This window comes from Leptonychotes weddellii, chromosome 8 (genome assembly GCF_054177405.1).
Source record: "Leptonychotes weddellii isolate Sample4059 chromosome 8, ASM5417740v2, whole genome shotgun sequence".
Lineage (NCBI taxonomy): Eukaryota > Metazoa > Chordata > Mammalia > Carnivora > Phocidae > Leptonychotes > Leptonychotes weddellii.
Window position 1 is genome coordinate 16,585,747 of NC_138376.1, and position 9,388 is coordinate 16,595,134.

Genomic DNA, 9,388 nt, shown 5'->3' on the forward strand with positions numbered 1-9,388 from the left:
AACACAGTTAAGGAAAATGTTCACATTTCAAAATAGTACCTGAGTGTGATCAGGGATCATGAAATGATAAACTAAATTGAGTGTCTTTACATCAAAGGGAGAGACCGTTTGAGGAAATATTCACAGCTGTTCACATTCAGCTCTATTAAAACTGAATCAGGATCATTTTTAGGGAACTAGTCCCAGTGAACATTCCATTCATCAGAAAATTCATATATCTGATATATACTGTTGCAGTTACATTACCTCCTGTATTATTTTGATTTGGAGAAGTTGATAAAAATGCTTTATTAGGCTGGCACTAAGCCACTCCAAAGTATGACCCCAAAACTCAGTATAGAAAAATAAAAATGGTGGTGAGTGTATAGAAGTATACTCTAAAAAAGAAGGAGGGGTACCTGGGTGGCTCAGTGGGTTACATGTCTGACTCTTAATTTAGGCTCAGATCATGATCTCAGGATTGTAAAATCAAGCCCGGCATTAGGCTCCACCCTGGGCGTGGAGCCTGCTTAAGATTCTCTCTCCCTCTCCCCCCTCCCCTCCTCCCCCCCCCCCGCCCCCGTGCGCACGCACTCTCTCTCAAACATAAAACAGGAGAAGCAAGCAAGCATATAAAAATTGCCAAAGAGAGATGAAATTTAGCAGAAAAAAAAAAAGGCTCTCATTCATCTCTTACCAAAGGTCACAGGCAAGGTCGGATTTCTATAAGTGAATAAAATATTCAATATTCACTGTATCAAGGTGTGTATCAAGTACCTACCAGGTTCTAGACACTACACTAGGCTTTGATGATAGGAAGTCGAACCTGAGAACATCCTGCTCCATAGAAGTTTGCGTCCTGTAGGTGAGGCAGGTAAGTATAATAAATTGTAATACAATATGACATTGAGGCTTAGAAAGGTTAACGACTTACCCAAGGGAACTCAAGTCAGGCTTTGACTGGTCTGATGATTTCAAATACCCTGCTCTTGTCTCTAACAGACCTGCTCCCATCTTCATAGATAACATCACGAAGATATAGTACTTGAAATTAATTAAACATAAAATCAAACATATTGAACCTCAAGAGCCAGAAAGAAATGGAGAGATGACCCAGGCCGACCCCCTTCATTTTACAGGCCTGGAAACTGAGACACAGAGAAGCAAATGGATTTGCTCAAGGTTATACAGTTATCTAATGACTGAATTAAGATTAGAATCAAGGTTTGTTGACTCTCAGCTCTTCGCACTATGAAGTGCCTGCCCTACGGTAAGAGACAGTGAGGAAAGCCTCAGCAGCCTCTGTTTCTACCGTGGAGCTGTGTGGGCCCATCTCAGTAAAGGCCTAGGGCGATTGTTGAATTGGTGATAAAATGCCCCATGACTAAGCACTTATTTAAAGAAATATTTCTAAGAGGAACTGCAAGGGGATTTCAGCTGAGTTCCTTAAAAACAGCCACTATCCTTAAAAGTTGAAGATAGATTTGATAAAAAATAAATATGGGACATTTGGGGGAAATTTGAATACTACATATTAGAGACTATTAAGGAATCATCGTCACTGGTTGAAGTAGATCTGCAATGCTATTTTTGAAAAGTAATTTTCACGACTTTGACATATCTAGTGAAATATTTGCACTGAAATTATATGGTGTCTGGTACTAAAACAGCTTTTTTTTTTTCAGGGAGGGGGGGACTGAAGATTGTAAATGAGATGAGTTGCCATACCCCAAAACTAGGAGGAGGTATGTGAGAGTTTGTTATACTATTATCTCTACTTTTGCACATTCCCAGGGAAAAAAGTCTCTTCATAGTGTTGAAATACCTTTTTGTTGGAAGTTTCAGAAAGTTATTTATTTTTTTAAAGATTTTATTTATTTATTCATGAGAGAGAGAGAGAGGCAGAGGGAGAAGCAGGCTCCCAAGGAGCAGGGAGCCCGATGCGGGACTCGATCCCCGGACGCTGGGATCATGACCTGAGCCGAAGGCAGACGCTTAACCATCTGAGCCACCCAGGCGCCCGAAAGTTATTTTTTCCTACCAGTTGAATCAAGGTCAGGGAGAAGTGTAATCAGTAATTTTAATTGCTGACATTTGCATAGGCTAGCACCTTATAATTTACAAATTGTATTCACACCAACTCAGACCTTTCCTCACTCTCCTGGATTAGTTTAGGTCTGAAGTTGAAGGCAAAGGATCTCAATTGTGTTGTCTACAGAACAATGCCTGAAGCCCTCTCTGAAAATTAAATTTTCTTAGCACTTTTAAATGGTAGTAAAAGGGGTGCCTGGGTCGCTCAGTCGTCAAGCGCCTGCCTTCGGCTCAGGTCATGATCCCAGGGTCCTGGGATCGAGCCCTAATCGGGCTCCCTGCTCCGCGGGAGGCCTGCTTCTCCCTCTCCCACTCCCCCTGCTTGTGTTCCCTCTCTCGCTGTGACTCTGTCAAATAAATAAATAAAATGTTAAAAAAAAAAAAAAGATAAATGGTAGTAAAAATCCAGAGGATTTCCAGGAATACTGAAGGCAGGCACATGCTGAGCTTGCTTCTGCCTTGCAAGAAGAGTATTGCCCCCCTTCATTTTAGGTACACACAAGGGGATGTGTTGTGTTTTATCTCAACTAGCTAACATTCTTACTACAAAATATTAAGCCAATCCCAAAGCCACATTATCATGGAATCTATAATAGTATTAAGGGCCTCTTTGTGGCTAAGAAGAGTTGGTGTGTTACTGTTTTTATTATAAGATTTATAGAGCTGGTTTATAATACTGTATTCTTAATTGTATGGGTAATATATTTAAAACACATGTGGTAGCTACAGTTCTGGTTCTATTTTTAAGTGACTTTGGGGTTTTTCCCCCCTCTTTCTATTCATATAAGGTATACCTGCATCTGGAAACTATCAAAATATCACAAAGACAACACCATGAATGTGGTTAATTAAAGGAATAGACACCATGTAGGTTATAAGCAAGATCATTATCATTCAATAAATATTTTATTGGCAATACTTATTGTTTTGTAGGGAGCTGGGAAACTGTAACATGGGTGGGATTTCCAAGCACATAGAAATGAAACTAGTTTCCAAATGAGAATAACTGCTTACGGTCAGATGTTTAGGGGAAAGCAGTTTTCTCTCACCTTGTTTAAATTGCAGAAAACAGGGCGCCTGGGTGGCTCAGTCGTAAGCGTCTGCCTTCGGCTCAGGTCATGATCCCAGGGTCCTGGGATCGAGTCCCACATCGGGCTCCCAGCTCCGCGGGAAGCCTGCTCTCCCTCTCCCACTCCCGCTGCTTGTGTTCCTGCTCTCGCTATCTCTGTCTCTGTCAAATAAATAAATAAATAAAATCTTTAAAAAAATAAAATAAATAAATAAATAAATTGCAGAAAACACTTTCAGGATGTGTTGAGCATCCCTTCCTGCCTTCCCATCATGTTTGTGCTCTGGGTCTGTGGCCCCAGTTAGTGTCTGAATACGCCCTCGGGGACACTGAGTTATTGCAAAGGGTCAGAGATGCTTTATGTGCATCAACAATTTCTGTAGATTAAATAATAAAATGACTGGCATAGAAATGTACCTGATCCAAATGTATGTGTTCGTCATTCACAAATAAACTGCAAATGCATTGAAAAGCTTTTCTAAATTTATACTATCACTCTGTTCTTCTGTATCTTTTACATCAATGAGTACTAAAAATATAGCTACTTTCTTACATAGGATGGGGGGCCAAAAGCTGAAGAGCCAGCTCTCTAGGTGAGGTGAGAAGCTCTTGTTCACACATTTGGTAAAGCAAATTCTCTCTCTTTTTAGGCTTATTCTATGAAGCACATAATAATTTCTTTGTTTCATTATATAGTATATGCCATAGGAGATAGAATGGTGCCAGGGATAATTCAATGCACTCATGGATTTGTTTTATCATTTGGCTCTCAGAACTGGAAGTTCTAGGCATACCTTCTTTGCCACTTTTTTTTACTTAATGTATTCACTTTGGTGCTCCAAGCCAAGAGGACTTTTCCCAAACTATGCACACTATCAGACCTGACATATCCAGGATAGAGATCTCTGCAGGAACTTTTTACTGAAATGGAAACTTAAAATTGGGTGAACCTTGTCAGAAATGCAAATGTCGTTTAGAATGTCTCAGAAGGCTCTTAATACGGAGTAAATTTTTATTCTCGAAGTTTCTCTACTTGTTCTCTATACACTCTCCCTTCGGCAGGGTATTTTTTTTAAGGGACGTTAGTCTTGGATTATTACAGCGAGCAAGCAAGCAGATGGCATCATTGCTTAGTGGGGTTCGGGGTGAAGGATGACACTGAGCTCCCAAATCATAATTGGAGGTGGGATTAGTTGGAAGAGTCGTGTTTATTGACAAATCCTCTTCATTTTATTTGTCCTCCGATAATTATTTGCTGCTGAATAAGCCCTTATTCTGCACCTGGCATGTTATGCTAATCTTCACAACAGCCCTATGAGGCGAATACTCTTATTCTTCCATTTGACGGACGAGGAATATGATGCTGAAAGAGGTTACGTTTACCTAAGTTCATGCAGCTGGTAAGCAATAGAATGAGGATTTGAACCTGGGTCTGACTCTAAATCTCCACTAGCAGAGACTACTCACTCACTCTTCGGAGAGGGGCTGGAACTCCTGTGGGGCCTCCTCACCAGCTCTAGGGTCTAATGACTTAAGCACCTGCCTATTCTTATCTTTGCAAAGGCAAGAATTGTGTAAACTGAACCAAAATAACGACAGCCATTTCCTTAGACCATCCATCATTAGTCACTTTTTCCTTTATCGCTTCCCAGCGAGTACTAGGTTAGTAAGTGGCTTAACTGTTACCAAGATCATCCGCACATTCAACACACAGATGGCACTGGGCTGGTTATGACTTAACCTAATTATTCCGGCCTTTCTAACTTTTCCCTTATAGTCATCAAAAAAAGGGGAGATTTTGAAAGATTTATTTCTTACCACCTTAAAGAAGAGGGGAAATTATTTTTTGAGGCGAATGAGTCCTAGCTTTCCTATAGAAAGGGAGATTATTTATTATTTGTCTAAGTAGAAGTTAATTAAGAGGATATTGCCCATAATAGCTATGAAGTCAGTAATGACATATGGAAGCCGAAAGATCTCACTGTTGGACACATATGGTGGCTAAAAAAAAAATGGGGCATCTTCTTGGTTTGACTTCACTGCCAGCCTCTCCTGAGTGCTTGGATCTGGATTCACGCTCACCTCTAAACTCTTTTTAGGACCTCCAGCCATTTTGCCATCAGCTGAGGACTTACCTAGTTATCTTCCTCAGTGCCCCTCTCATTTTGAGATGGAAGGAGATGAAGCCTTTCCAATCACCCCTCCTTAAAATCTAAGAGGATCGTCTGCCAGAAATAAACACTTTCCCCCTCTCTTACTAGGAAGATAAAACCAAATGCAGGCAGTCAGATGGGCTGATATCTTAAAATATCTCCCAAGCACTACATAAATCCTCACCACTCCCTTGGTACAGAAGTAAGAGGGAGCCACTTATATTTGACAGTTGGGAGGAAGGGGCATGTGTCAGCAAGGCCAGAAGCAGTGGTTTCTGTGTCCAGTGCGTTGAGGCAGCATGCAGAGAGCACGTGCTAAGGGACAGGTAGCAAGCCCTGCGGCTGGCCGTGGTCCATGGGGGACAGGACAGCGAGAAGATTAGAACACTGCCTCCCAAAGCAGCTAACACCCCTCAGTGAGACCAGGGAGTTGCATACTTTGCGGAAATAGCTGAAAATATAGTGTGACCTTAGACCCTAAGAACTGGTCCCCTGCCAGTGGCAAAGAGAGAAGCCCATGTCTCCCGTATGTGAACCCAAGACGATGATCAGGGCCTTCGCACACCTGGGACCTGTTACACCTGTCTGCGGGGGGTTCTGGCTCTCAGCCCTGCCTTTGGGGAAAAGTTCAGCTTCATGATACTGTTTGCCCTGTTGCCTGAATCACAAAGAAATCCAAGTAAAAAGATGTGTCTATGGTTTTTCCCCAAAGTTGGTTGATTTAGGTTATAGTTGCAGTTTACACAATGCCTCTGAGTTTGCTGTTGAAGGAAAAGCAGTATTTCAAACCACAAAGTCAGCCGCTGAGATGGTTTGCTCTTACTGTTACTCTTGACCAGACGAGGCCCGGTAAGCCTTTGTCAGCTGAACGTTGGTTTGGGAACCCTACCCCTGTCCCAGGTAGCGGGCTCAGATGGGTCTCAAAATAGACCAGGCACACATGGCTGACGGGATCCCAGTGGGCAAAAGGTAATGTTACACCATCTATGATATAACTTCTAGAATAATCACTGCTGTCCCTTTGCTTCGGAATCTAGCTCCGGTGCATTACAAAACGGAAAGTCCTCAAACAGTTGCGGGTGTAGTGAGTGTGTATTTCCCTTGAAGTGGGTTCAACTTCTACTCCCCTTCGGAGCCTTATAAGAAACAATTACAGCCTTTTTCTTTTTCTTTTTTTTTTTTTTTTTTAAAGATTTTCTTTTTATTTATTTAACAGAGAGACAGATAGCAAGAGCAGGAACACAAGCAGGGGGAGTGGAAGAGGGAGAAGCAGGCTTCCTGCGGAGCAGGGAGCCCAATGCGGGGCTCGATCCCAGGACCCTGGGACCATGACCTGAGCCGAAGGCAGGCGCTTAACGACTGAGCCACCCAGGCGCCCCCAGTTACAGCCTTTTTCTTTGCTTTCTTTTCCTTTTTTCGCTTTAGAGGGACAGATCGCCAAACAAACTTTCTGGTGGCCATTGAGAAGGACAAAATCCTTGGCCAAAGCACGTGCCAGGGTTTTACAATGCATGGCACACACGGGGAGCTTTTGGCACACCCTGGGGCACAATTGGGTCCTGGGGCTCTGGGGACAGAGTGCTGCTAATCTGTGCAGCCGCTGCTTTAGTATGGTGAGCGGCGGCGGCGCCCATTTAAGGAGCACGAAGTCAGGACAGGGGGTACATGGATGATCCAGGCTGAGCAACGCTGGTAAAGGAAGGGGAAAGCTCCATCTTGGAAGAAAAACATCCGGTCTCTGCCGACCTGGGTGCCTGCTGTCAGGTATCTTGCCCCTCCCCAGGATGACCTGAACCTCCTTTGCCTTCTCTCCTGGAAAGTTGCCTCTAGAAGGGAATACACTCTTATATTTAGATGGGAAACCAGGAACTGAGGAGTCATAGCCCTGGCTTCCTGGTCAGGCTGCTGACTCACACAGCCATCCTTCGGGCCATTTCCTTCATCTCTCTACCTCAGTTTCGCAGTTAAGTGAAGGATGAAAATGGAATTCCCCTAGAGGCATTGGGAACACCTAATTAATGTTTGTGTTTCTTTGAGATAACTGGGATTAAGAGGTCCTATTACGGCAAAGCATCATTATGTGGAAGTTTACATCTTATTGTCAACTCTAGGCGTCCACTGAAGAACTAGCCTGCAGAGTCGCTGGGCCGTGGTTCCCACTATCCCACTCTGTGACATGCCCTCCCTCTCTCCTTCCATCCTTTTCCACGTTGACCTTGGATTGTGTCACTTGCCTGACATACTGTTAGTAAAGGGAGGGAGACTTCTCTTGGCTCATTCCAGAGCCTGGTGGCCCATAAGTATCTGCCAACAAGGGCTGACTGGGAGGGAGAGAGAGAGAGAGGGATAGGATGCTGCTAACTGCAGCCCTTTCAGACGCAGCCCTCCATGTTCTCTTAAGGAATTTCGGCTGTCCCTTTGTGCTTGATTTTCTTTTCTCCTTTCAAAGTGTTGACTTCATTGTTTGGCTAGGGTGAATACATCACTTCCTCTTTGGGGGGTCTGTGTTTTGTCTCCTGCTGGGTCTGAAATGTCATGTCATTTTGCTGGGTTTTGCTAGATTATGTTGGGGGTTTGTTTGTTTTTTGGTGTTCCCAAATCGTCACTGTTTCACCAGACTCTTGCCACCGCTACCTCCTGATTAATGATGTGATAGAAATTTGCAGCTCCTCGGCATTTACCAACAGATATGCATTTGTCTGTAACTGCTCTCTTGGTTCTGTTGCCTACAAAGGGAGTTCCCCTGCAAGGGCAAAAAAACCAACAAAACCCCACACTGCTGTTATCTTTTCTTCCTGCTGTGCGGTCAGGTTGCTCTGTTGCTTTGCTCATTATCTGAACTTTGTTGAAGAGTGGATCTCCATGCCTCTCATCCAGAATATGGTGCGAGCCCCAGATCTTTTCCTCTTCACACTTGCCAGCCTTTCTGTGACTCGTCATATATGACTTTTTCCATTCCTGGAAGCAGTGTTTCTCTACTCCCATAAGTACATTTTAGTAGATACACTTGGAATTTATTAACTCATTCCACAAGCATTATTTACTTAGCACCATGTGCCAGGCACACGGGACGCTGGGTGTGTGATAGGAATCGTGAGACTGAGTTCCTGTTCTTGGAGAGCAGTGTGTGGGCAGGGCAGGGTGGTGGAGGTGCAGGTGGTAATGGGGAGGGTGAGAATGACCTGTAGGCTCATAAGTTGCAATGCAAAAAGAAGGATTTCTGAGGGTCCCTGGGATCTGGCACTAATAACATTTACACTGGGCGCCTGGGTGGCTCAGTTGGTTGGGCGCCTGCCTTCGGCTCAGGTCATGGTCCTGGAGTCCCGGGATCGAGTCCCGCATCGGGCTCCCTGCTCGGCGGGGAGTCTGCTTCTCCCTCTGACCCTCCTCCCTCTCATGCTCTCTGTCTCTCATTCTCTCTGTCTCAAATAAATAAATAAAATCTTTAAAAAAAAAATAAATAACATTTACACTACCCACAGTATATTATTTGTTATAACAAAAATATTTTCCTGAGCTCTTACTATGTACCGAGCACTGTGCTAAGTAAACTCATTTGATCCTTGCTCTGCCCTTCGTGCCGAGCTGTATTGTCATCCTTTTTTTCCAGATGAGGGACGAGACGCTGGAGACGCTAAGTAATGCTGGTGGTTTCAAACTCAGGCACAGAGGCTGTGCTGTCCAGAGAAAGAGAAGCTTGCCAGGGCCCTTTTGGACAGGGTCCTGCTTGTACCTGCGACAGCACTAGACATTGTGCTCTCCCCACATTTCCCTGAAAAAGATTTGTTCCTTGTGTTCTAGGAGGACTTTGGGTGGAGTTGCTGTGTTTTGAAGCTCGCCAATTGCCTTTAGCAGTAGGTTCCTCTTAATATAGTCCTACCTCAGGGTTGTCTTAGTGAGCTCTCCATTGGACTTAGGAAAAATTGGAGCCATTCTGCCAATCCAGTGTGGGGTTTTTGGAAAGGGATTTTGGGGGTGACACTGGTGGCTAAGAAGCTCCCCTTTTATCCATTCATAAAGAAAGAAGGATCTTTCTAATATATTTAAGACTATTAAGATTACCTTATAGACCCCAAATGAGCATCACTGAGGTTGA

The 9,388-nt window shown here is 43.8% G+C and overlaps 1 long non-coding RNA gene across 1 annotated transcript; it reads left to right on the plus strand.

Annotated features, from left to right (window-relative positions):
* The first annotated feature begins 726 nt into the window (after positions 1-726).
* On the plus strand, positions 727-9,145 carry LOC145722818 (uncharacterized). The gene is made up of 3 exons (XR_014147385.1): positions 727-1,724; positions 4,407-4,539; positions 9,094-9,145. It is a non-coding gene; the product is annotated as an uncharacterized LOC145722818 (long non-coding RNA).
* The last annotated feature ends 243 nt before the right edge of the window (positions 9,146-9,388 follow it).